Source organism: Leopardus geoffroyi, chromosome B4, assembly GCF_018350155.1.
Source record: "Leopardus geoffroyi isolate Oge1 chromosome B4, O.geoffroyi_Oge1_pat1.0, whole genome shotgun sequence".
Taxonomy (NCBI): domain Eukaryota; kingdom Metazoa; phylum Chordata; class Mammalia; order Carnivora; family Felidae; genus Leopardus; species Leopardus geoffroyi.
In genome coordinates, this window is record NC_059341.1 from 80889742 (window position 1) to 80914544 (window position 24803).

At 55.2% G+C, this 24803-nt stretch overlaps 1 long non-coding RNA gene across 1 annotated transcript; it reads right to left on the bottom strand.

The window, feature by feature from the left end:
* Positions 1-572: 572 nt before the first annotated feature.
* LOC123592015 lies at positions 573-12977 on the bottom strand. The gene is made up of 3 exons (XR_006709551.1): positions 10571-12977; positions 7891-8065; positions 573-7105 (listed from the first exon to the last, which is right to left on the bottom strand). It is a non-coding gene; the product is annotated as an uncharacterized LOC123592015 (long non-coding RNA).
* Positions 12978-24803: the final 11826 nt, after the last annotated feature.

Genomic DNA, 24803 nt, shown 5'->3' on the forward strand with positions numbered 1-24803 from the left:
CTCTGCCTCGCCCGCCCTTCTGGGCATTCATTCTCTCCACTCCCAAAGAGTCTTTCGGAATAAAACCTACTGACCTCTGTCATTTCCACGACATCCCCCTCAAGCATTCTCTCAGCCTGTGGTCATTCAGGCCCCCGTGTCCTCCCCTGACTGGGACAAGGGCTCCTTCGTGTGTCCTATCCACCCCATCAGGCCAAGACATCCCCACCTCAGCAGCTCACAGAGGCTCAGCCATCAGAGCCCCCGATGAGCTACAACATCAAAGACTGAGACGCCGGCATTCGGAGGAGAGGGTCAGCCAGTCAATAGCTAACCGACCTTGACTGAACTTCTTCCTCCTGGCACAGAGAGCCATAGAAAGAGTAGGGGCAAAGAGCCTGGTCCCAAAGAGCATTGGGTCATATGTGACAAAAAAGAGACAGATCCATCCCAGATTTTAAAAAATAAAATAGGGGCGCCCGGGTGGTCCAGTAGGTTAAGCGTCAGAGTCTTGATTTTCGCTCGGGTCACGATCTCAGGGTTCATGAGTTTGAGCCCCAAGTTGGGCTCCATGCCGACAGGGTGGAGCCTGCTTGGGATTCTCCGTCTCTCTCTGCGTCTGTCTGTCTGTCTGTCTCTCTCTCTCTCAAAACTAAATAAATAAATAAACTTTAAAAAATAAGAATAAAATAAACCTGACCATGAAGGTGAACTTTATGGATAATAAATTTCAGGGGTGGGAGAAAGAGCTGTCAGCGAGAATCCTCCCCAAGGAGGTAGGCCAGGAGCTAGGATCCCCTCAGAGGCTTCCAGGATGCTGAAGAATCATCATGTGGGTGTCCTTTGTTTTCCCAACAATGGCCGTGGGAAAACAGGGAACATCACTGAGCACCCGCTCTCTGCCAGGCACTGCACCAGGTGCTAGGAACACGCACTGTGCCAGGCGCTAGGAACACAGGAAGAGTAAGGGGGTTTGTGCCTTCAAGGTGCTCTCAGCCCAGACGGGAAAGGAAACTGTAAATAGACCTTTATAAAGCAGTGTGGGACCAACACTATGGGTACACCTGGCATCATCAGATCACCACACACACTTCTAACCCTCCGAGAGGAAAGGGGAGGGGAAGGCATCCTGAAATTGGGGGGGGGGTGGCTAATATAACGAAGCAAATGGTACCCCTTCTTCTCCTTACCCCTCCCAACTGAAGGTCACCTTCCGCCATAAGAATAAACCATTGGCTTCTTAAACCAAGATCACAGTGGGGTGCCCACGTGCCAGCACACTCTCTCACACATCCTCTGGGCAGATTACTCAAATCTGAACTGGGATTCCGGCCCTGGGGTGCTCCCCCGCAACCCGTCTGCCCCGCAGTCCATCCCACGCTGCCAACATGATGGCCGGGTGCCCTCTGATTCCTGGGTCTGGAAGGACCCTGGGCGGTAGAGAGGGAAGAGCCTACTGTCTCCTAGAATTACATGGTCTGCGGTCCTTCCTCCTTCACACCTTTGGGGAAGATGGCCCTGCTTGCGCCTGGACCTCCATCTGTGATCCCGGGCCCACCTCCCACTGCTGCGGCTGCTCCAGCCTCCCCACCTTGGAAGAACGCACCCCTCCCTCCTGATCTCCCTCTTGGAAGAACGCACCCCTCCCTCCCGATCTCCCTCTGCAGGGGCTGAGTAGGAAGGAGGCAGACTCTGGTCCCATTTCCCTTGGCCTAGGCAGGCTATTTTGGAAATGAGAAACCCCCTTTGGCCTCTCCTCCCCTCTCGGGAGCACCCTCCCTCCCCTCTCCACATTCCCCAGAAGTTCTCAGACTGAGATCCATCCTACGTGCAGTTATGTGGTGAAATCAGCACTTTTCTTGCCCCGCAGGCGCCGACGCTGGGAAGGGAGCCTACTCAAACCTTTGATGTAGGCACGTTTTAAAAGGCCCACCTGTCCCCTGTCTCTCCCCGGCCCCCAGCCTGAACTGCTGGAGCCCCTCATCACGGCTTTAAATCCCGGGCTACCCCCCAACATGGCCAGGATCAGGTCACACACACCCTCTCCCGCTGGGGGTAATCAAACCCAACCGTGCTCACTCAGGGACATCTGTCTCCAGTGAATAAGGAGTGATCCCAAACTTGAGGGGGTTCTGTGACACTTAAAAGCTTCAAGCAGGAAGATCTGCAATTTCTCTTGGAGCAGGGCCTGTGGGGAGGGTCGCTGGGAAACCCTCGTTTGATGTTGTGCTTTCATGGCTGTGGTTTGATCCAGATGTTCCCCACTTGTGGGATTTTCTCCTTGGGAAGGAGGGGCCGTTGGCTGTGAAGACATTTCCATCATGTGCACGTTTGGATCCGGGCTGGCTGGGCGGAGGTCGGGGGCGGGGGGTGTTCTTTAGCTGGTATCACTCTCTGCTCTCACCAACCGTGCCCTTTCCCCCCAGGGTCACATCCTTTCCCTTCCCATGCAAAAAAGAGAAGATGGCATTCCCATAGGGGACATTCCTAGCTCCTTGTAGGTTTGCAGTGTCACTGTCTAGAAATGACTCTGCCTCTCTGTTCTTTTGGCTCCATAAGTTGAAGCTGCATTTGGTTCCCAAAGATGGTTTGTTCCCAGATCATGAAAAGAATAGGAGACGGAGTTCAAGAACCAGATTTCTGGCCAAGGAACAAACAATCATCTAAGAAATTGTGAGTGGGATTGCCCTGAGTGTGGATGAGTCAGGGTTCTGGAAAGAGGAAGTGGCCATCCCTCTTTGGGGTCAGTCCTACCTGGGTCGAAGTAAACCCTTCCAGACACACAGACCCCTCTGCTCCCACAGAGCCTGAAAAGGTTAACATCATCCTTTCCCAAAAGCTTCACTGAAACCTGGAAATCTTTCCTTCAACTTTGAGTCTTTAGAAGTTCCTCCTGCTATCCAGCCTCAGTCACCACTATCACAGGGTGACCTCACAGGAGGTGGCCTCCCCTAAGGAAATGGCATCAGTCACACCCAAGCCCACTGGCATCCTTCTAGACACTTCTCTCTCCTGGAATCAGAACAAGGGCTGCCAACTCCATTAAAAGTCAGGCTGCTCCTGGAGCTGTGCCTGTGAGCACAGAAACGCTTCTAGAATCCTTGCCTGCGTCGTAGAGGTCATGGCCCCCATTGGGCACACGGATGTTGCGTGAAGGAGGCTGGACGGACGAACGAAACTCCAGGCCCTGCTGGATGAAGGCACCAGCCTACAAGTGGATCCTAAAGGACCCCCTTTGGCCACAAGTTTGGGTAAGTGGACTATTTTCAAAGGAGGGGATTGTGTGGGGAGCGACAAAATATGGGAAGCTTTTTGCACGAAGAGATCTGGGGGAGACAAGACAGGGTGGAACCCACTGAGAGGACAAGGAGGGCCCAGTCCTGGGGAGACCCGAGGGAGACAGGCCAGTGGGAGAAGAGCTCGCTGGTTCCCCCAACAGCCCAGAGAACAGGGAGGGCAGAGGGAAGGAAAGGGGAAAAGCCCCAGCAGCTGTCCCACCTGGAGAATTTGAGCGCTGTTCCCAGCTCCCCCGCTCTGTGTAACAGCAGGGAAATGCACATTTGGGGGATTAGCTTCCCCCCTCCGGGAGGCCCTGAGGGTCAGTTCTCAAGCTCCCCCTCCCCTCAGACTTTGACGTCGTCGTCAAGCACAGATAGTCAGGTCATGATGGTGACGGGGGTGGATGGCATTGGTCTCCCTGGCTTGGATTTTTTCTTGTTCCCCCACATCCTCTCTCTCTCTCTTAGGCAATAATTTTCATTTTCTTGGTGTTATATACCCCATATGTCTCTAGCTCAGAGAACTAGGAAACACTCCATCCTTCTTAAGCTGGGCCTCGACACCTGCAAGCCCCTCCCCTCCCACACATATGTCCACACAACTGGGGTACATGGTTAGCTTCCCCATGGCCTCCTCCGGCCCCTCTTCCCCGCTACCCTTCTCAGCTTTCGGACTAGAATTAGAGTCTTCTCTCCCACTGGGAGGTGGCAGGGGCATGCTCAGGGGTCCTCACAGCTGGATAGCAGCTGGAAGAGCCCCACATGTTCTGTGTGCACTCACAGCGGCTCCCTGAGGGGACCAGTGACAAGGGGAAGAGGTGCTGGGAAATCATGGGCTAGGGGAGCTCATGCAGTGGGATTCTCTACTCGGTCTGGTCTGATCTGGGCCAGGGAGGGGGGTGATTAGACGCTCAACCAAGTGTCCTGGGTCTCTCAGAGGGAATGGCAGTGTGGGCCACCAGTTCTCCTAGGGCATCTGAAGACTCTTCTTCCCCACCTCCTCTCCTCTGCCTCTCCTGCTCCTCATTACTGTGGAATCTAAGTGAGGCTCATCCCCTCCCCTGTGACTTCTCCCTCCCTAAACCCTTTCACTCATGCCCAAATCACCCCCCACCCCCTGCAAGCTTACTAGAGTCTGACCCAGACTCCCTACTCTAGAGGTAGACTTGTCCCCAACCCTCACTGGTGCTGTGGATGGAGAAACTGAGATGGGACCAGAGGAACCAGACCCCATCTTCTCCTGAGGGGCTAGTGGGCCCCCGGCCCTTTCCCAGAATCATCACTCCCAGAATGACCTGAAGAACCTGACAGGGGAAGGGCCATCATGGGAAGGAACGCCTCCTGATCTCTCATTCATGCATGTAAACATGAGGGCATCCCCCCAAATGCGAGGGTTCCACCTCGGTGCTATGGAAGGCTCCATCCCACCTGCCACTCGTCCTCCTCCTCACCAGCCCCGTTATTGCCAATACAGAGTCGTTCACACAAGCTGGCCCCCCAGGACTGGGCTAAGAAGTTTGGGTAGGAGGGCAGAAGTGAGAGATGTTTCCTTAGTGTTCCCTGCAAACTCTGCTAGGCTAGAGGGCCACAATCAGACCCACTGGGTCATTCCACAGGACACCTCTCTGGGATGCACGGAAGGCCATTAGACTCACTGGAGCTCATAAACAAGATTATGGCCAGCAAGCCATCGGCACGGGGCACCCACTGTGTGCTTGGGTGGACTCTGCTGGGGTGGATGGGGCAAAGGAGGGCCATTTCGCTGGTCTTGCGTTTCATATACCACACTAACCCACGGGGGAGCATGTTACAGATACTGGAGATTCCCGTGCTCGTACAAAACCCCCATCACCTTACCTTCGCTCCTGCTCAGACACATGATCCTACGTGGATCTCAGACAGACAAGCTAGACAGAGGAAAGAACGTCCCTGCGTATGGGTTGTCCATGCCGTGTAGCAGTATCATCAGACTTGGAGGCCTCTCTTCTTGGAAGGCGGTGAACCTCCATGTTGCTGAGCCAGGGGTGGGGTAAGTTTCCTGTCTTCGTGAAGATGGGGGGGGGGGGCAGCTGACATGACCCCTCAAGATCCTACCCTGGACGAGGCAGAGACGTGGAGGTTCTAGGAGAGGGATGTTGAGAAGAGGGACAGACAAACGGATGGAGGGACTGGAGGAGCGGGGAGGGGGAGCAGGGCTGGAGAGACGAATGGTCTCCGCTGGACTGATGGATGGCCGCTGAGGTTTGTTTACTGGCAGCCCCCAGCCCGCCACCGCCGGGGGAGAGGAATGGCGGCTGGCACATCAGAGGGCTCTTAGGGAAGCTGATGGAGATGATTTAGATGGGAATGAATCAGCTCCATATGGATTAAGTGTCCCCGCAAATCCCAGGATCTTACAGATGAGGGGACGGGGCAAGGGCACTGAAGGGAGGGGCAAGGGCGGGGGCAGTGCGGAGCTGGTGCAGAGTAACGTGGGCCTGGAGCCAATTGGAGGGTGCCCTCAGAGGGCACAGATGCTGCGGCCCCGGGTCTGTCCATACCATGTCTCTCCAGCTTGGCACCAGGCTTTAGGAAAAGACCCCATCTGTTGCAGTGTCCCCTGTGGGTGAGTCCCTGTCCATCTCCCCTTCTCTCTCTCTCTCTCTCTCTCTCTCTCTCTCTCTCTCTCTCTCGCCTTTCCATCTTTGTTCTTCTGTCCTCCTCCCTCCCTTCTCCCTGCGCTATTCCAGTCTCTGTCCTTCCACACTCCCCTCTCCTCTGTCCCCCTGCCGCCCTGCCCCTTTCCCTAGAGGTGCGAATGGCAGGGAGCTGACCGCAGGTCCTGTGCACTCCAGCCCTCTGGTCTGTCCTCCCTCTGGCCGCAGTCCCGGCACCAGGTCCCTTGGAGCACTCAGGCTTGGAGTTGTCTGGGGACCAGGAAGGTGGTCCGAAAGTGACCTTTTGCCTACACAAAGTTCTTTCTCTTCCTCTTGCCCACCCTGCTCTCAGCAACCCCATTATCCCAGTGCCAGAGGAAGCTTGGATTGGGGCACCACGTCAGTAGACAAGGGCAGGCAATGGGTCATCTGTTGGCTGTGGGGCCACCAGAGAACTGTGTCTCCACTGTTCCTCCCATGCCCCATGCAGAGGGCCCTGGAGCTGACTGTGGTTATGAAGCCGGCTGCCATGTGGACGACCTGGATCAGAGCACGGGGTAGTCATATATGACAATCGTTTGAAATATCACAGCCACTCTCCCCCCACCCCCACTGGTGATCTATGGGCTGCGTGCCCTGTAAAAATTATTTATCGGGGCCTCAGAGTGTCCTGATTTAGTACTGCTGCCTCTGGGGCCGAGGGGCCTGCCTGTCCGCCGGAGCCTAAGCGTTAAACGACGCTAAAAAGTTAAACGGCCAACGTTGGGGGCTCACTCGAGGAGGCGCCATAAAGCTGTCGGAGCCGCTTAAATCAGGAGCGAGGATTCCCCAGGACATCTTCTCACCATATGCCGCAAGCCAAGAAGGCTCTCCTCGCCCCTCTGCGCTCACCCAAGGCAGGGTGAGCAGTCCACACAGGGCAGGGGGCACAGGGGCCAGGCTGGGGCCAGAGCAGTGGAGGAGGTCAAGGCTGACCTCCTCTACAGACCTTCTTCCAGTGTCCCCAGGGCTGGGGCCCAAGAGTGTAAGAGGACGCGTCCAGCCCTCTGCCACCGGCCAGGGGTTTCCTCGTTTAGACCATTTTTAAAGACCTCCATCAAAAAAGCGGTGTGGCTGTCTCTTCCCATGGCCCTTCGGGAGGCAGTACTTCCCTGGTATCTCACTTCCGTCTGTTTCTGCGCATCGAACCCGCTGGAACTCAGTGTCTCCCTGCTTGGGTGTGGAGAGGGGGTCCTGTCGAGCCAGTCTGTGCTGTGATCTTTAGCCTCATTCACACCACCACCCCTGCCACGCCCCCTCCTCGCAGGGCTCTCTGAAGAACAGAGCCCAGCCTTGGATGGCCACCAGACACCCCCGGGGCACCCGCATGACACTCCAGCTCCGCAGACAGTTCTCCAGGCTGAAGCCCAGTCCATGCTGCCACCGCCCGGCCATGAGCAAGAGGGAGGTGGGTGTCTGCAGGCTGTCGATCACGCCTCCTTTCAGCAGCAGTAAGACCTGCCTCTTAAAACCTCCGCCTGGGTCCCTAATATTTGCCTGGCTATATATCTCCGGTGATATATGGACAGAAATTGCTCGTAAACGGCTATAAAACCTCTTAGTTGAGCCGGGGAGGAGGTACATGAGTGTGGGCATGGCCCGGGCTGCAGGAGGATCGGAAGCTGAGCCATCATCCCAAAGTCCCCCCAGACCCCAGGGGTGAGGGGCTGCGTGTGGGACCCTCGGGGGAAGAATGGAGGCCAGCTGGCTGGCCCAGTGACGTGTGTGTGGCTTTAGGCAAGTCACGTGGGGGGCTCCGCACCATGGTTCCCGTCATCAGTGAGGATAAGGACACCTACCCAGCTCCCTCGGTGAGTTGTCACGAGGGATCAGATAAGGAAAGGCATAGAGCCCGCATTAATCAGTACTTTGTAAACAAAAGAAGCTGCATATATTGGACCTGACCCCCAGAAGGGCATGGTGTCTTCTGAAGGCCTACTACATGCTGGATCCCTTACCTAATCATCTCTCATCCTGACAACACCCTGCCATGGAAATACGACTGTCACCGCACTGCAGACACGAAACCTAAGGTTCACAGAGGTGCACGCAGGTAGTCAGTACCTGGGACCGATTCCAGAGCCGGTGCCCGTTCCACACAGCAGCATGACATCGCGGGCACAGGAGGGGTAGCTGGTAAGACACCAGGAGGGCTTCCATCAAAGAGGCAGGGGGACACCAGGACAGATGGCTTCTCTCCTGCTCCCTCCCCTTCCCCAGAGCGCAGGCCTCTCCCTCAGACACTTCTGCTGCAATACGTGCAGGGTCCAGAGCCGAGGGGTTCCCTCAGCATATAACCACTCACTACACCCACCATCCAGAGAAACAGCTCCTGAAGGAGAAAGGGAAACCTAGGGCTTTGTGGGAGGCCAGTGCCCTCCACCCAGGAGGCCAGGAGACACGGGTCTTGCGTGGGCCAGGGGAGAATGGCCTTCGTGGGGGTAGGTCAGCAGGTATAGACCCCTGACAGCCATAGTCCCAGAGCCCCTGGACCAACCCCCCAGCCCCTGGCTATCCCTTCTGGTTACCCCCCAGCCCTCCTTTCCCCCACCCTGTGGCCTTTCTGGCGACCCCATGCTGTCCCTCTCCCACAGCATCCCCCTGACAGCCCCTGACTGTCCCCCTCCCCCATCTTCCTCCACATGGAGCTGCCCCTTTCCTCCACTAGGAGCCCTGGTTCTCTTCCTCTCTCTCCAAGTCTCTTCAAGCCTTGCTTGTCCCTTGTGGTCTCCCACCCCTTCCCTCCCTCGTGGTGTCCCTCCAGCTCCTGGGTGCCCCTTCCTTCCATGGCCCCCGGCCCCTACCCTTCCCCTAGCGTCCCTCTGGTCTCTTCTCACCTGCGCTCTAGGACCCTCAGCCCCTGACCTGCCCTTTGTCCCCCTCCAGTGACAAACCAGGACAACAGTAGTAAGGCCACCCTTCTGCCCCCCAATTCCCCTTCCCTGGTGGCTCCCACCCCCAACCCCACTTTTCTTTAAGTTTCCAAATCAACCTTCCTCCAATAATAATGATAAAGCAGGAAGCCGGGCCGGAGGACAGTGCAAATTTTTCTTCTTGACACGGAGTTTCCGATTAAAGGCAAAGGGACATAAATCCTCCTGCGTAATTGCTGTGCTCCAGCTCGGAGCCACTTGGAAGGGAGGCTCCCACCCCCTCTGCCCCTGCCCCAGGGAGCCCCACCCCCATCCTGAGCAGGGCTTGGTCCCCAGAGCCTGGAGCTGGGTTGGGAAGCGGGAAGGGAATGGTGCGGGCACAAACCTGAGCCAGGCTACCCGCATTTCCCTTCCAGGGGTCCCAGTCCAGATGGATGGCAGCCCATAGCCACCCCCAGCTGCCCCTCAAACCTTCACATTGAGAGCATGCTTTCTATTTTGGCAAAGCTTCTCAGCATCCATGATCTCAACTGACACTTTCAAGGACTTTGAACATTATTAAACAAGTCTCAGATGGAGGGAGGAGCCTTTAGAAGTCAGCCAGAGCAACTCCCCTGGTCTGGCAAGTAGGGAAGCAGGGCTGTAGGAGGGGCCAGCTAGGGGCAGAACTGGGCCGGAGTGCTGTCCGGCCCCCATCCGAGTTTGCCCTCTCACATACAACGGAGGCCTGACACCTGCTGAAATCCACTAAATCGAGGCCCAAACAGCCTACCCCCCCCCCACCCCGCCCTGCCCAGCAGTCTTCTCACCCACCAGAGAAGCTTTTGTAACACTCAAGAATGCTTGATGTTCTTACCCTCCACGCTTAGAGGAAGAAGACACTAGAAGTGGGTGTGAATTGCTCAAGATCGAGGGCCTGGAGTCGCCAAACCTCCCAACTCCACGTTTACACTTGTGTTTTCGGCAACTTCTGACACACAGAGATTCCAACCTCCAGCCACTCTGCAGGTGGAACCCCGCCTGGCCAGGACACCCGCCTCCCGACCTTCAAGGGGGGCACACCCGCCCCCCTCCCTCGCCTCCTGTGAGAGCCCACCACTCCACCCTTCCCTTCCTTTCCAGTCCTGTGCCCACTCTCCCCATTCCATGAGGCCTTCCCAATGGGAAGCCCTTGGTTTCTCTTCCCTCTGTTTCTCCCTGCTCTGAACAACCTCTTCCAGCTAGTGCTAAGTCAGCTCCCGGGTGTTACTGTCCTCTCGTGCACTAGGGGAACGAGCCTGGGTGTCTTCCCTCCCAACCCTCCAACCCTCTTCCCCACTCAGACCCAACCAGATCTGCCCAACCAGAGACATCAACGGATGTCTCTACTGCATACAGTATATGGCTCCCATGGTCCTGGGAACCCAGCAGTCCCGTCACCTCTTGTTCAGTGGAAACTTCCACAGAAGCCCTAGGATTCCCACATCAGGCATAAACTACCATGGCTTCTGGGTTTCCCTGGCCCCCCAGACCCCTTCCCTAGCATCTCGGGTGAGGGGAGGCCTTCGGCTGGAACTGAGTGAAAGAAAAGTCACACCCTCAGTCTGCTTTCCCATCCCTGATTAAAACTGGAGCCCAGCAATTCAGGCCTCCCAAGGTCTACCCTCTAGGTCTCTTGCTTGAGCTCCTCGGAGATTGTGACAAGGTGGCAGACAACTGGGCCCCTCTACCAGACCCTGACTGACACCCCCCAAGCTCCCCCCAACCCACATCCAGCCCTGCGCACCTGCCCTTCCCTCTGCCACAGCAAAACTGAGTATGGAGCAAGGTCCAGTGAGGTCTTTGGAGTCTTCGAGAAGAATGTCCTATCTGGGTTGGGAAAAAAAGAAAAAGAAAAAAAGAACTGGCCTGGGGATTATGGTGGGCTTTTCTGGGCATCATGGTAGAGCTTCTCAGGATGTCTACAACATTGGTCCAAAGGGCCACAAACCTGTGATCCTTCCCAGGCCCAGGGAGAGAAGAGAGCTAAGTCTATAAAAGAAAGCCAAAGGGTGGAGAGGACGGAGGAGGTCCAGGCTCCCAGAAAAGGGGGATGGTCTGACGTTGCAGGGAAGTGAGGCCTGCTGTACCCCATCCTGGCGTTCCCAAACCCTGACCAATAACCTCATTTGTTGACAGGAAGGGGCTGGGAGTGGAGAAGGGTCCTTCTCCCCTGGAAGTGACTACAGGCCAGAGACTATGAGTGCTCTCGGCTTTCTATAGGGAGGAAGGACTGGAGAGAGGGGCCTAGACAGCAGGATGGTCCTCCTGGATGTGTGCCTTCAAGTACAACCAGGCTCTGGGCCCCAACCCCAATCTTAGAGCCCTACGTGGGGATCACTTAGGGGAGAATCTGGAGGGAAAAGAGATAGACCCTTCCCCCTGGAGACCCCACTCTTCCAGGATGACAGACCCTCATGTTGGACCCAGACAAATAAATGGAGAATTACTCTTGCAGTTTAGTTGTGGAAAATGTCCTCAGACGTGGCAGTGTGGGGCAAGCACTGGGAAGACAGGTGGGAAGGGAGCAAGAATGGGGATGAGTTCCAGCCCCAGAGACTGGGGACAGGGAAAAAAGGCCCACTCACTCTTGTGTCCATCATTCACTCGGCGACTATTTGCAAGGGCAGCCATGTATCAGGCATGGCCCTAGGAGACACAGAAATGAATTAGAGAAGGAGGAACAACAATGGGGGAGATCCTCAGAAACTCAGCTCCTCCCCCAAAATATCAGCATCAGCTTGCAGAATTCCCCAGGTCCATGCTAGCTAAGCTCCCATCTCCAGGCCTCTCTCATCCAAAAGAAATCCGTTAGCCATAATTCTGGCTGCCTTCTTCCCCAGGGTGCCAAGCCCTGCCCCAGCCCTTGCCCTGGTTCCTGCCTCTCAAATATGCCATGCTCTTTCCCGCTGGGCAGACTTTGGAGCATCTTCAGGCCGTAGCTACAGCAGGAGGGATGGGGGCTAGATGTGCTGAGCACCTTGCCAGCAGCAGGGAGGAGGGTACTGAGGGCTCCAGTGGAGGCCAAGGAAGAGATATGTGAGCATACACGTCCAGGCCCAAGATCCTCAGCCCGACTCTGAGTCGTGCTGGGAGAGGCATCATTCATCTGCCCAGGGGTGGAGAAGGGGCAGGGGGAAGGGAATGAAAAACACCCACAGCCCATTAACCTACTTTTGCAACTTCATTAAAACAGAGTCTCCGACATGTCGCCATAAATTGTCTTCTGAGGAGGAAGCCAGATCCAACATCTAGTTCTAGCAGTGAAGCCTCTGAGAAGAAGCTGGAATAACCAGGGTGGAAGGGACACACTGGGTGAGGGACGGGGTGTCACTGCATGGCTTTGTGGACTGAGCCGCCTACTAGAGGACTTCCTAAGTGGGCACGCCACCTGGGGGCGGGGAGGGAGCAGGGAGAGGCTTCTCTATAATATTGTACAGTCACGGCCCTGATCAAGAACCCTTACACTTCCTGGATTCCCTCATGACAAACCTAAAAGCTCTCCTCAGCCTTTCCAAGCCTCCTTCTGGAAGCCCCGCTCTGGCCCAAAGCTCCCTGCTCCAGAGTGTGTGCCGAGTATCATGGTCACAGCCCTGAGTACAGAGGACCCCAGCAGCCTCCAGACGACCTAAGACCCGCACTGCCCTGGCTGAGTACACAGCCTGACCCAGTGGCATGAACACTGGCCCAGGGGTCAGTGGGGCTGAGCCCCCGCTTCCCAGCTGACCCATCTGGATTCCGTCCTCATGCGAGTGGTGACTGAGTGCCCGGGCCCTGGAGAGGGACTGCCAAGGTTCAAATTCTGCCTTTGCCACTGAAGGACCTCAGCCAACTTATTTAACCTCCCTTGCCTTAGTGTTCTCATGGGAATTATTATAGCTCATAAAGTTATTGAATCTTAAATGGGATGGCCCATGGAAAATGCATAACACTTAAGACCTCACATCCTAGGGGTCAATAAACATGGGCTATTGTTGTCATCTTTAGGTACTTATGTGTCTAGGTGAGGAAACTAAAACCCGAAGAGGGGAACTGATTTGGGTCAGAATCAGACTTCCTTTGGCCGAATTCAAGGATCTTCTCCGACACGTCCCCTCTGGGCCTCACTTTCTTCGTTTGAATAATGAAGGGAATAAAATAGACCAGTGGTTTCTTTCTCCTCCTCCTCCTCCTCCTCCACCACCACCACCACCACAATCATCATCATCATCGCCTTAGAATTTCTTTTCAAAGCAACCTAACTCAGAATGCCAATACACCAGGGTGGACTAGGTGGGGAGAAACTAGTGTGAGGGCGGGGGGTAGTCTGGAGCCTGAGCAGCCACCCCTGAGTCCCACCGGAGAAACTGGGGGTGTCCAGACCTCAAGTCAAGCCCTTGGCCAGAATGATCTCAGGGCTTCCACTGGCAGTCTAGGAAGCGAAAGAGCAAGAACTCTCCAGACCACACTGGGAGAGGAGGAAGAGCCTGATGGATGAGAGACTTTCTGCGGATAGGATGGTCTTCATACCCTCACTGCACAGAAAAGGGGCGGAGGAGGGAGGGATGCAGGGAGTGAACCAGAAGGCTCCATGCAGAGTGGCTAGTCCACAACCCAGGTACAAGCCACCCTGAGCCCCTCCACCTTCCGCACGCTTCCCAGCGCTGAGCGGCCCGCGCTCCCGCCATAGCTGCAGCCCAAGAAAACATGGCCATAAAACAGACATTTGCTTTAATTTTGACTTGAAGGGGCAATTTAGCGCAGGCTGTTTGCAAGCTGTCAGAGTTCTTTACGAGGCTCTATCATGTTTTCCCAAAATGCTCCCCCCAAGCGGATTCCCGGGGTCAAAGTTCACACATAACTATTTAGGGGGAAGAGGGGTTGGAGGGAGCATGGGAGACTGAGGAGAGTGGAGAATACACACACACACACACACACACACACACACACACACACACACATATAATTTTTTAAAAATCAAGAGTGGCTGGGAAACTAATAGCAAAAGACAGCCAGACCGGGACAGCCCCCGGTCAGAGGCAAGTGCTGCGTCTCTGTCCCACCCTCCTCCCTCTCTGGGCCTCCCACAGCAGGAGACTGTCCCGGGCAGAAAAATGAAACATTGTGACTCAGCCCAGCCTCAAGGGCCTCACACACTTATTCACAATGACCTGGATACTTGGACACTTGCATTCACAATCAAACAAATCTTGCTGAGTCCTGACTGGCATTTTCTTTCTTCTTTTTAAGTTTAGATATTTATTTATTAGTCATCTCTACACCCAACGTGGGGCTCAAACTCGCAACCCCCAAATCAAGAGTCGCATGCTCTTCCAACTGAGCCAGCCAAGCACCCGCTGACTGACATTTTCTGTTACTGCCTCTCTACTTTGCACTTCTAGCAACTCTAGAACCCCACAAACCACTGACCCTTCTCCCCTCAGCTTCCGCTCTGATCCCCCTGCTGGTTTTCTAGGGTCCTTCTTTCCTAGGAGAAAGTGCTAGATCTTACTAGATCCTCCCCACTGTTGGAAGGAGGGGGAAAGTCACCAACTCACCTCCTTCCAAAGTTGGCTTGCTTCTTCTGTTTTCCCGCAGCCCACCCCCTCTTCCATCAAGAGCCCTGGGCTGAGACCCATTCAGAGGAATAACCCCCACACACCGTAAACAGGGTGGCTGCTCCCAAGTCTGGAGGCACCCAAGGACCTTGGAGATCACAGAGTGGGTAGGGCCTGGGAAGCCAGACCCTGAACATACTCCAGGTACCTTTCAGCTCTCTACAAAAAAAGATTTCCTGCCTTTAAGGTCCTTTGGAGGTTGGGGCATAAGGGCTTGGGGGTGCACACTGGGGCTTTCATCCTAACCTGTCCCCCCAAGGTGATATGGGAGCAAAGGGGAGACAGAGGCCAAAATATAGGACAGGGGTCTCCCCTCACTGAAGACCCCTCCCCTTTCCTCACATTCTAAGGAATTTTTCTGGTCTCTGTGGACAATTCCAGCCTCAGTATTCCCAGGGAAGGGTGATGAGGCAAAGGGGACATGTCTCAGGCTGGGAGCGATCCCAGAGGTCAGGGTGAGTTGGGGGCAGGATGTCCCGGAGGCAGGGGAATCGGGACTATGGGAATCTGGGGTGATGGGAAGTCCCGTGATCCCCTCATAGCAGCATATGCACAGGAAAGTCCACCAGAGGAGCTAACTGGAAGCTCAATGGGGTGTTTTGCAGCCCAGACCCTGCCAGCAGGCTATGGACCAGGGACACCACTAAGGCCTGATGCCAAGCCACTCAGGCTGATCTGAGGAGAGGTGAGTATGGGTTCTCCTGCGCAATGATCAAGGAGAAAAGAAACAGACCGGAGCCCGCACAGGGAGAAATGAGATGGGACGGGGACCCAGACCCGCAAATAACTGTGTCCCTATCTCCACTGTGCATGAATTAAGCTCCCGCCTACTTAATGTTCTCTAATGCCCCAAAGCAGCCTACAACATTAATTCTATTTTCCATGTACATAAACTGGTGGTGCAAGAGGTCAAGGAAGTGGTCTAGGATCACACGCACCTGTCTAGACCTGACACCAATCTGCTTTCTCCTGGAGAGTGAGAAGTCTCTGGCCCCTTGAGTGTAATTGCCATCGAGCTACTTACCACCCCAGCCTCCTTACCCTCTGGGCTGAAGGAGGCTATCTGTGCATCTATCTGAGGATGCTCGTGCCCATCCTCACCACCGCAAAAACACAGAATCTGAGAATATGGAGGTCTAAACTCCTCATGGTACAATTGGGAAACTGGTGACCAGAGAAGGTAAGCTACTTGCCTGGGCTCAGACAGCCAGAAAGAGCCAGAGCAGGGACTTGATCCAGTTCAGACCATGCTATTCCATGGAGCCAGGTTCTCAGCTATTTACGTACACAGAGGCCAGGCACCAAGTTGGCACAGGAAAAATAAAGATGAACAAATACAGGCCCTGCCTTGAGAGGCTCAGAAGTGGCAACGTGGGGCCCTCTCATCCCAAGCTGTGGAAAGACTTCTCCTCCAAATGTCAAAAACCAAACAAAGAAAGGAGTTGCTATCAGCTGAGGCAGTCAAAAAGTCCTCCTGGAAGAGGGGAGCCTAACCCAATTCTAAGAGATGTGAACGGGAAGAGGGCACATCCTCCGGGGGATCCAGGCAGGAAGAGAAATGCAAGTGTATATGACATGGATTTCTTTAGGAAGATACTCCTGGTGGAGGATGATGGGAGACCAAGCTGGAAGGTCAGGTTGGGATCAGATCAGAGAAGGCCTTGAATGCTAGCCTAGGGAGTCTGAGCCTCATCCCACGGGCACCAGGGAATCATGAAAAGCTTTCACCTGGGGTAGGAGGGGGACCCAAGCAAAGAGGTTAATTTGGAAATTTACCCTAGAAGCCGCTTCCATGGCAGACTGCCTGAAAGAAAACCCGAGACACCAAGGGTGTCAGTGCAAATACTGGTGTGCTGTCTCTAGGTGTGCATTTATTGTGGGTGGTGTGTGTGTGTGTGTGTGTGTGTGTGTGTGTGTGCGCGCGCGCGCTGTATGTCTGGGCTGGCTTGTATGCACGTATGCACGTAAGCACGATGCTAAGATCAGGAAAGTCTGGTTTCACAAACCACCCTGGTCTGCTTGGGGGTGGGGGGAGATGATGGATCACCAGCTCCCCGCCCCTCTGTCTCCCTTCCTCTCCCAACCACCCTGAATGGGCAAGAGTGCTACACCCCTGCGTGCACATGAAAGCAACCCTCCTAGAAACAGACACGCACCTGGAACAGAGTGAGCATCTCCTCACCTGACATCTTCCCCCAAATCTCAAGTTGGTAGTAAAGGACACCCAGGGCTAACCATCCAGCAGCCCGTGAGCTCAGAAGGGCAGTGAGAGTCAGGTGGGGGACAGGTGTGGCGGCGCTGCTGATGAGAACAGTTCAACCAACCAAGACCCATGTAAACTCAGAGAGGAGGGGGAAATGCCCTGGAGAGACAGAGTAGAGATGGGGGCACCGCTCAGAAGAGGGGTCTCTTGGCGGGGCGGGGGGACATTAGGAGCCCAGGTGCCCCTTACTTCCTGCCAACTTTCTCACTGAAGTAAGGAAGGGACCTGCATTACTAGGACAGCTGTTTTATTTTGTCCCCCTTTGGGACTCGGGTATAAAGGGGTCCAGGCCACTCCCTTCCCTCAGCCAAGAGACCCTCAAATACGGGGGGACTATTACTAATGAATCCTGGTGGGGCGGTCATTACTGTGACCCACAGAACAGCAGTTAGCAATTATGACAGCCACACCATCATACCCACCACCCCTGGCAGAGGGGCCTGGCAGCCAGGATTCCTGGTACTTCTACCAGCTCTCTGCTCACCATCCCTTGTTTCCCTTCCTTTTATTTATTTATTTTTAAATTTTTCTTTAAAGGCATTGCTGCTTTCTTCCTTTTTTTTTTTTTTTAAGTTTACTTATTTACTTTTAGGTAATCTCTACACCCAACGCGGGGCTCGAACTCACAACCCCAAAATCAAGAGGTGCACGTTCTACCGACTGAACCAGCCGGGCGTCCCCTTGGTTTCCTTTCTTAAAACCCATGGAGAATCCTAATTTGGGGATTTCTAGGATCTCGGAGTCAGAACAAATCCTGTAGAGGTCCCACCCATTTGTAACCATCTGTTCTCCCAACTCCAGCCTGGGCACTCAAGCCCACCAGTCACCCACTGCCCTGGCAAATTGCTGAAGGCACATATCTGCCCCTTAAGACCTTGGGTGCCCCTATGGGGAAGCCTGGGAGAGCTCTGCCATCTTTACCATCCCAAGGTCTTTTCCATCGTTCCCCAAGCCAGCCCAGACACACAGCTTCCCACGCTAATCTGTGACAACCTCTTCGAACATCCAATTCAGGGTCACCCATCCACACCCCTCCAAGAAACAACTCCAAGTTCTCCCTCAAGCCCGGTTACTCGAACTCCAGCCTACTTCTTCCGCGGCTATTTGCTGCGGGACTCCCACCAGGCAGGAAAAGGATGCTCTGTTTTCCCTGACTTCTAAGAAGGCTTCCAAACCCTCCGCTTCCATGTTTCTGACTTTTGCTCAAGTGTATCTTTTCCCAGACTGTCAGGAAGTTCTCCATGTTTCACCTGAATCTCACCCTCGGTGAGAAAGACTTGGAGAAAGGTCATTTATTCAAAATCCTATCTCAGCTTTCTGGGTCACTGATGGAGCTGTAGTGTGCTTTCGTTCCCTCTGTCAGCCTTCCAGGAGCACTCTTCTGACTCCAAACTCCAGGCTAGGGCCCCAGCATCCCCATTACCCCGGAGCAGTTCAGGGGATGCCTGCCTCCAGGCCAGACTCTAGCTCAGGATGTCAGCCCTGACCCCAGCAGAGCAAAGGGGGAACTGTCGTACAGCCCAGCCCCCAGCCCAGACTAGAGAAGGAGGTAATTAGGAGCTGTGCGGTCCCTGTCCCCCAACAGGTACAGCTGAGCACCTGCATCCATCATCGGGGCAGCTGCCAGAGAGGGGGAGGGTCACGTGGCTAGGCAGGACCAACGGCAGGGCTGGGGGAGGCCGTGGAGCTGGGGATTGGCTGGTCTGCAGACGGAGAGTGGAGGGCTGTAGGGGATAACCCGAAAATGACCTTGTGGGGACTTTAGCCCCCAGTCTCTGCTCCTCCCTAGACCCCCCTCCACCCTCCCCCAGTTCCTAACCCACAGCCCACCAGTAGCCCTCACCTTGCCATTTTCTCTCTCCCTTCAAAGCCCCTTCCCTAGGGTGCAAGGGCCCCTCTTACTCATTTTTTTACAAAGGAAAATGGCCTCCTGTGTGCTTAATAAGTCCCAATGAGCACGTAGGGGTAGGGAGTCGATTTCTGGCCTGAATAGGGGCTGGTGACTCCATGAGAAACACCGCGGTAAGGTTACGGTTCGAAGGGAGAAACAGAGGGAGGGAGGGGGCTGTGTTTGGATGGCAGAAGTGTGGGTGCAGGTGCGTTTTTCTCTAATTGCCGGCTTCGGTGCCAGGGTGTGAATGTGGAGGGTGTGTTGGCAGCCGTGTGCGTGGCGCATCTCGCGGGGGTGGGGGTGGGAGGCAGCCTGGGACGTGTTTTGCATACTTGCACTAACCTGGGTAGATTACCACATGCTGCAGTATACACTTGGGCAGAGATGGGCATGTTGACCTTGACCTTCTTTCTATGTGTGCGGAGGCTAGTGTTCACTTAGTTGGTACCAAGCACACTGACACAATGGGCTTTCACCTTGCCTGTTTCTGACCCAAAGAGGGGAACCCCACAACCCACCTGTACAGCCTGGGACCCCTCAGCATGTCTCCCAGCGGAGTGGCAGGAACCCCTCCCCCTACCACCCCCACCCCTAGGGACCACAGGTCAGGGTGGCAGCTGGCAGGAGAGAAGAAAGGGAAAAGAGGAGGGGCAGCTTCGCCAACACCTGTGAAGGTTCTTCGTTATATATGCAAATGCCCTCATTAGAGATGCAGAGCGCTTCCCGGAGCTAATGGCTGCTGCAGCCTTGTCTGTGTGGGGATGCCGAGCAGAAGGAGACTGCGGGCTGGGGGAGAGGGTGGTGGCAGGACCACTGCCCTCTGGCTGAGTGGTGCCAGGGCCCTCATTCCCCAGGGCTGGTCCTGGGTGGTCCTGAGCAGGGGTGGGGGTGGGGTGAGGTAGAGGTGAGCCCACGGTAAGAGTGAAGGCCACGTGCAGGCACAGCAGAATCAGCAGACCACAGCTCTGGCCCTTGGCTTCATCTGGGTGGGCAGCACCCCCCTTGGATCAGGCCTTGCCAGTTGGGTCCTTTGAGGAATGCTGTAGATAGGTGTACATCCCGCACTGCCACCTCTCCACCCACCGAGCCCAAGAGCCTGGCGACCTCTGGATCTTGGAGCAGGTGACCCTGGCACCTGCTCCATAGGACGCTACTGGCGCCGCCTGACATAGACTTCTACACAGCCCACTTCCTAGACCCTCCGTTCTCCCTTCTGCTGCCTCTCTGGGAAAAACAGTCTCATTGTGGTCTTTTTCTGTCACCTCAACCATAGAGAAAGGAGCCTGATTCCAGCCGCTGCTGCCTCTCAGCCCATTGGACATCCTTTTATAGAGCAGCCATTCCTTGGGGCTGCCTTGTGCTTTTTCAACCTCACTGCCACCAACACGGCACCAGAGACAAACGCAGACGCACGCACAGACCATTCACACACACCCTCAGAAACATCCAAATGATCACTCTCCTCATCACTGGGACACACACTGTCCTGTTTATATCAACCTGCCCTTAGACACACACCCACACTTCAGCAGTCCTGCAAGCCTCTGCTGTCCTTGAGCACACGTCACCCCATTTTGGGGACACAGTCCACAGAGACCTCCCCTGCCCTACCCCCCCACCTCTCCTTTCTTTGCTTCTCCCTCCCTTTCCCGCCCTCCTCCCTGGGCACCCGTTTGCCAGGGTTATTTATAGAAGCAAGCGATAAATTCAGTGTGTTTCTCGGCGCGCAAAGCTATAAATAATGGCACAGATCATTAAACCCCGAGAGCAGGCCCAGCCGCCCCACAAACAAGATGAAGTACAAACCACCACGTGAGAGGGAGAGAGGGAGGCGCAAGGCAGAGCCCCAGACCCAGGGCCCGTGGGCTCCAGCCTGCACCCTGCAGCCCAGTCCCAGTGAACTTGGGCCTCCACGGGTCCTGCCTGGGTGGGTGCCTGTGGGGGAGGAGAGAGCAGAGCTGGGCCTAGGCTTGCAGGCTGGTGAACAGGGCTCACCCCCCACTGAGCTGCCACACCCTCCAGCCCTCCCCCTTTCACCCTCTTTCCCCCCCCCCCTCTGCTTTTTTTCTACTTCCCTCACTGGATTTTCATCTTTCTTAGATTTTTCTTTTCCTTCCAAACTGTTCTTTCCACCATTCCCTCCATCTCTCCATCCTCCTTCCTTTTTCCTTTACCCTCTGCCCTTCACCTCTCCTTCTCCACCCACTGTTCTCCCCAGCCCTGCCTCCCTTCACCCCAAGTCCCCGGGCTCCAGGAGGGGGCCCTGATCCCACCAAGGAGCCCTCAGAGGCAGAAAGTCCCCTGTCAGCAGAACGCTGGAGCTGGCTGCTGATTCAGGGTCTGTAATCTCCCAGGCGGAGGCAGCCGTGGCAGGGGGGCGGGGAGGGGGACAGCGAAGATGGATGAGGAGTAGAAGAACAAAATGGCATGGACACCAGGGACAGGCTCCAGGCTGAGAGAGGTTCTGGGGAGTGGGACCAGAGCCCCAAGGTTCAGCCCCAACCCCACCAGCGCTGGCTGGTCAGTCAAGTGAAAAGTGCTTTCCGGGTACAGAGACGGCACCATGGGAAAGATAAGGCAAATAGGAAGGAGCAGAGGGGACCAGGCAGGAGCAGCAGGGAGATGTTGGTGGAATCAAAGAGGGGTCAGAAGGAAGCCAGGGGGAAAAAAGGGGGCACTGACGGAGGGATGCCCCTACCCGGTCCCACCATCCCCAGTTCCAGTGTGGACCCCGGAGCAGCCATATTGTCCTCCTGAGTCCAGATCGCAGTGTGGAAGGTTTGGGGGTCCCGACCATGGCTACCACAACCCTCCCTCCTTCACTTTTACGAAGTATCTCTACCCTTTGGGGTTCACCCAATCTACTTCAGCCTATTTTTTGGAGGTCTCCCTCAGTGCCACTCAGGTCACCTACCATCTGGGACCTTTTCCCCCTTCCCACTGGGAAGTTCTTACCCCTGACTGTTTCAGTTTGAGCCTCTCTCCCGGGAGGCTAGAACCTACATCCAATATGTGCCAAACAGGGCCCCAGAATGCCAAACAATGTTCAACTCTTTGAAGCCTCGTCAACCCCAGGGATGGTAGTCAGTTCTCACCAGCACCCATGATGTCAGGCAAATAGACCTCAGATGGGGCAGTGGGCATAAGACCCAACATCAACCAGAACCTACTGGTGCTGAGGGTGGATAGATGCCAGGATAGGGCGGTTACATCCTTGGACAGTTAAGGGGGAGCCCCGTGGGCCTGAGCAAGGTGCAACCTGGCCTCGTGGCCAGGGGTGGACAAGAGAGCCTCGGAGACTTCCCCGCCCACCCCTGCCCTCTACACCCCACAGCCAAAGCGGCCATCTGCTCCCACTCGCTCCCCTGTCGGCCGGTTTGATGCAGAGCTCGGTTATTTGCCTGGGGATTTATAGTAGGAGCCAGGACAGCAGCTAAATCCCCCAGCCACCGAGGTAAATCAGCCGCCGCGATGGGCCGGAACGAGGGAGCTGTCAGGCCGGGCAGCGGCACAGCAGGGCTGGAGAGGAAAACACTTGTCCCCGCTCCCTGGGGGCAGCAGCCAATAAATCCCCTCAGGCACCGATTAGGGCTGGAGGCCTGACCAAATCTTGAGGGCTGTCGGTGCTGCTGGCAGAGAATACACCGCAGTGGGCAGTGCCCACGGACCCCAGCTGCGGCCCAGGGATGGGAGGCACGGAAGAGCCTCTCAAACAGCTGGCCTGCAAACCGTGGGGAGAGACCAAAGCCTGCCGTCCCAAGAGCCGGGCGAAACAGGGTCACGGCTTAGGGAGGGTCTCCAGAGCCAAACGCCTGCGTTCCAATCCTGGTTCTGCCACTTAGTAACCGTGTGACGGTGGGCAAGTCACTTACTTCCCCGTGCCTCAGTTTCTTCACGAGTGAAACGTGGATGAGGAGGGCAGCTACCTTGCGGTTATGGCAATTACATGAGGTGATGTGGACTGTTCGCTGTCACAGAGAAGAAGCTCTTGAGGCTAGGTTAGATCTGGTCTTGTGCAGAGAAAGAAGGGGCCAGATGACCTTTGGAGGAATCTGGGGATGCTGAGATGATGTTTCAAGAAAGAGGGCTCTCTCTTTTTTTTTTTTTTTTTTTTTTTAAGTTTATGTGTTTGTTTTGAGAGGGAGTAAGAGCACGTGTGTGCGTGGAGGAAAGGCAGAGAGCGAGGGAGAGAGAGAGAATCCCAAGCAGACTCCGCACCGTCAGGGCAGAGCCCGATGTGAGGCTCGAACCCACAAACCATGAGATCGTGACCCGAGCCAAAGTCAGACGCTTAACCAACTAAGCCGCCCAGGCGCCCCAAGACAGGAGGGCTCTCAGGCTCACTGGAGAGAAAGTGACAGCAGCACTGTCCAGGGCCAGCATGGATTCCTGGGGTTAAGATCACAGGCTCCCTAGTCAGTCAGGTTTGCATTCAAGTTCCACCACTTATTACCCGTGAGACCTTCAGCAAGTTATTTCACTTCTCTAGGCCCAACTGTCCTCATCTGTAAAATGGGGATGATAATAATACCTCACAGGGTTACTGAGAGGGTTACATGAGAGACAAATTCATACATAAATCGCCTTGCTCGTAGGAAGTGCCCAGTCCCTTTTAGAATTGCTGTTTACCATCATTTCAGCAAGTGAACGAGGGCCACACAGTGAACCCTAAATCCAAGCAGTAAAGCAGACAGGGAAAGCAGGGAGGGCACGGGTGAAGGCTGGAGGTGGGGGCAGAGGGGTCCCTAAGGAGAAAGGGAGCCAGCCTATGGAAAAGGAAGAAAGAAGCAGGCAGGTAAGACCTGGAGACCTGGAGGCTGAGAGAAAAGAGCGAGCTGGGTGCCGGGGGGGGGGGGGGGGGGCACCCTACAGGGAGAGGAATGGATGGCAGATAGGGAGGCGCAGGATCAGATAAGGAGGGACAACGACGATCGGAGCCTCGGGGCAGGAGTCAAGGGAAGAGGCAGGGGGCAGGGGGCTGTAGGTAGTACCGAGGGGCAAGGGAAATGAGGAGCCGTGGCTTGGAGAGGAGAGAGAAGGAAGGAGACCAGAGCGCAGGCGGAGAGACAAAGGAGAAAGAGCTCTGTGTGGAAAAGCAGCAAGCCAGAGCTGGTGCAGCTTGTCACGCAAACATGATTCCACGCAGCTCCGCTGCCCCCTCCCCGCTTTCATTTTCAGCTTGGCTTCCCCCCCTCCGCCCCCCTCCCATATCCCTCCTGCCAGCCTCTACCTTCTCCGCACTGTGCCCCAGGGCAGATGAGGCGGCAGGGAGGGTGAGGGGCTTGGACTCTGCTCACCAGGGGGTGAGAAACTGAGGAAGGAGACAGTCCCCAAAGCAGAACAGAACCCAGGGGTCCATGCCTCCTTCTGGTGGCTCCCTCTCATCAGTGGAAACAATTGCAAGAGTGGAATAATAATAATAGCAGCTACAGCATTCACACTTTGCAGCTCACAAGTGTTGTGCAAGCCCCGAGTCTCACAACAGCCTTGGTGATGTAGGCAATATCGCCCCATTTATTATTATCATTATCGTCAAGCAATTCTATAATGCTCACTACCCGCTAAGCACTTCACCTGTGTTAACTCTCTTATCTCTGACAACAGCCCTATTAACCCCATTTTACAGATGACAAGCTGAGGTCTAGATCCTATGCCCCTCTGCCTTTGCCTCATCTCTGATCTCCCGTTTTTTTGCGTGACCCTCTTTCTAATTCTCTCATCTTCTCTTGTCCTCCCTTGACGCCCCTCTTCCCATCATGCTTCCTCGCCAAACTTCAAATTGGATGTTTGTACACTCTCTACGCATTCCCCCCACCCCGCCTCACCCCGTGACCAGCAGGAGACCTGGTGTGACTGCATTTTATGGGCAGCCCCTTCATTTGGGGACCCACCAGAACAAAAAGAAAACAGGGTGGAGAGAAATATGACTATCTTCAGAGATGCTGTTTTTCCCCCGCTTTCCTCCCCCCAAAGATCTGAGATGATCTACCAGGTAAGAAACAGATAGAGTGGAACCATCAAAACACCCATGAAATAGAAGGGAGAAACAAGTGAGGGTGAGAAAATGTTCCCCAGGAGGGATGAGTTGCCGGAAGGATGGAGAGTTGCCACAGAGGAACCTAAAACTAGCTATCAGCGTTCTAAGGCCGACAATAAATGAGGCTGGGTAGTGGCCTAAACCCCTCCTCCCCTACCCCGGAAGCCCCTTCACGTGTTCATTGATCATACT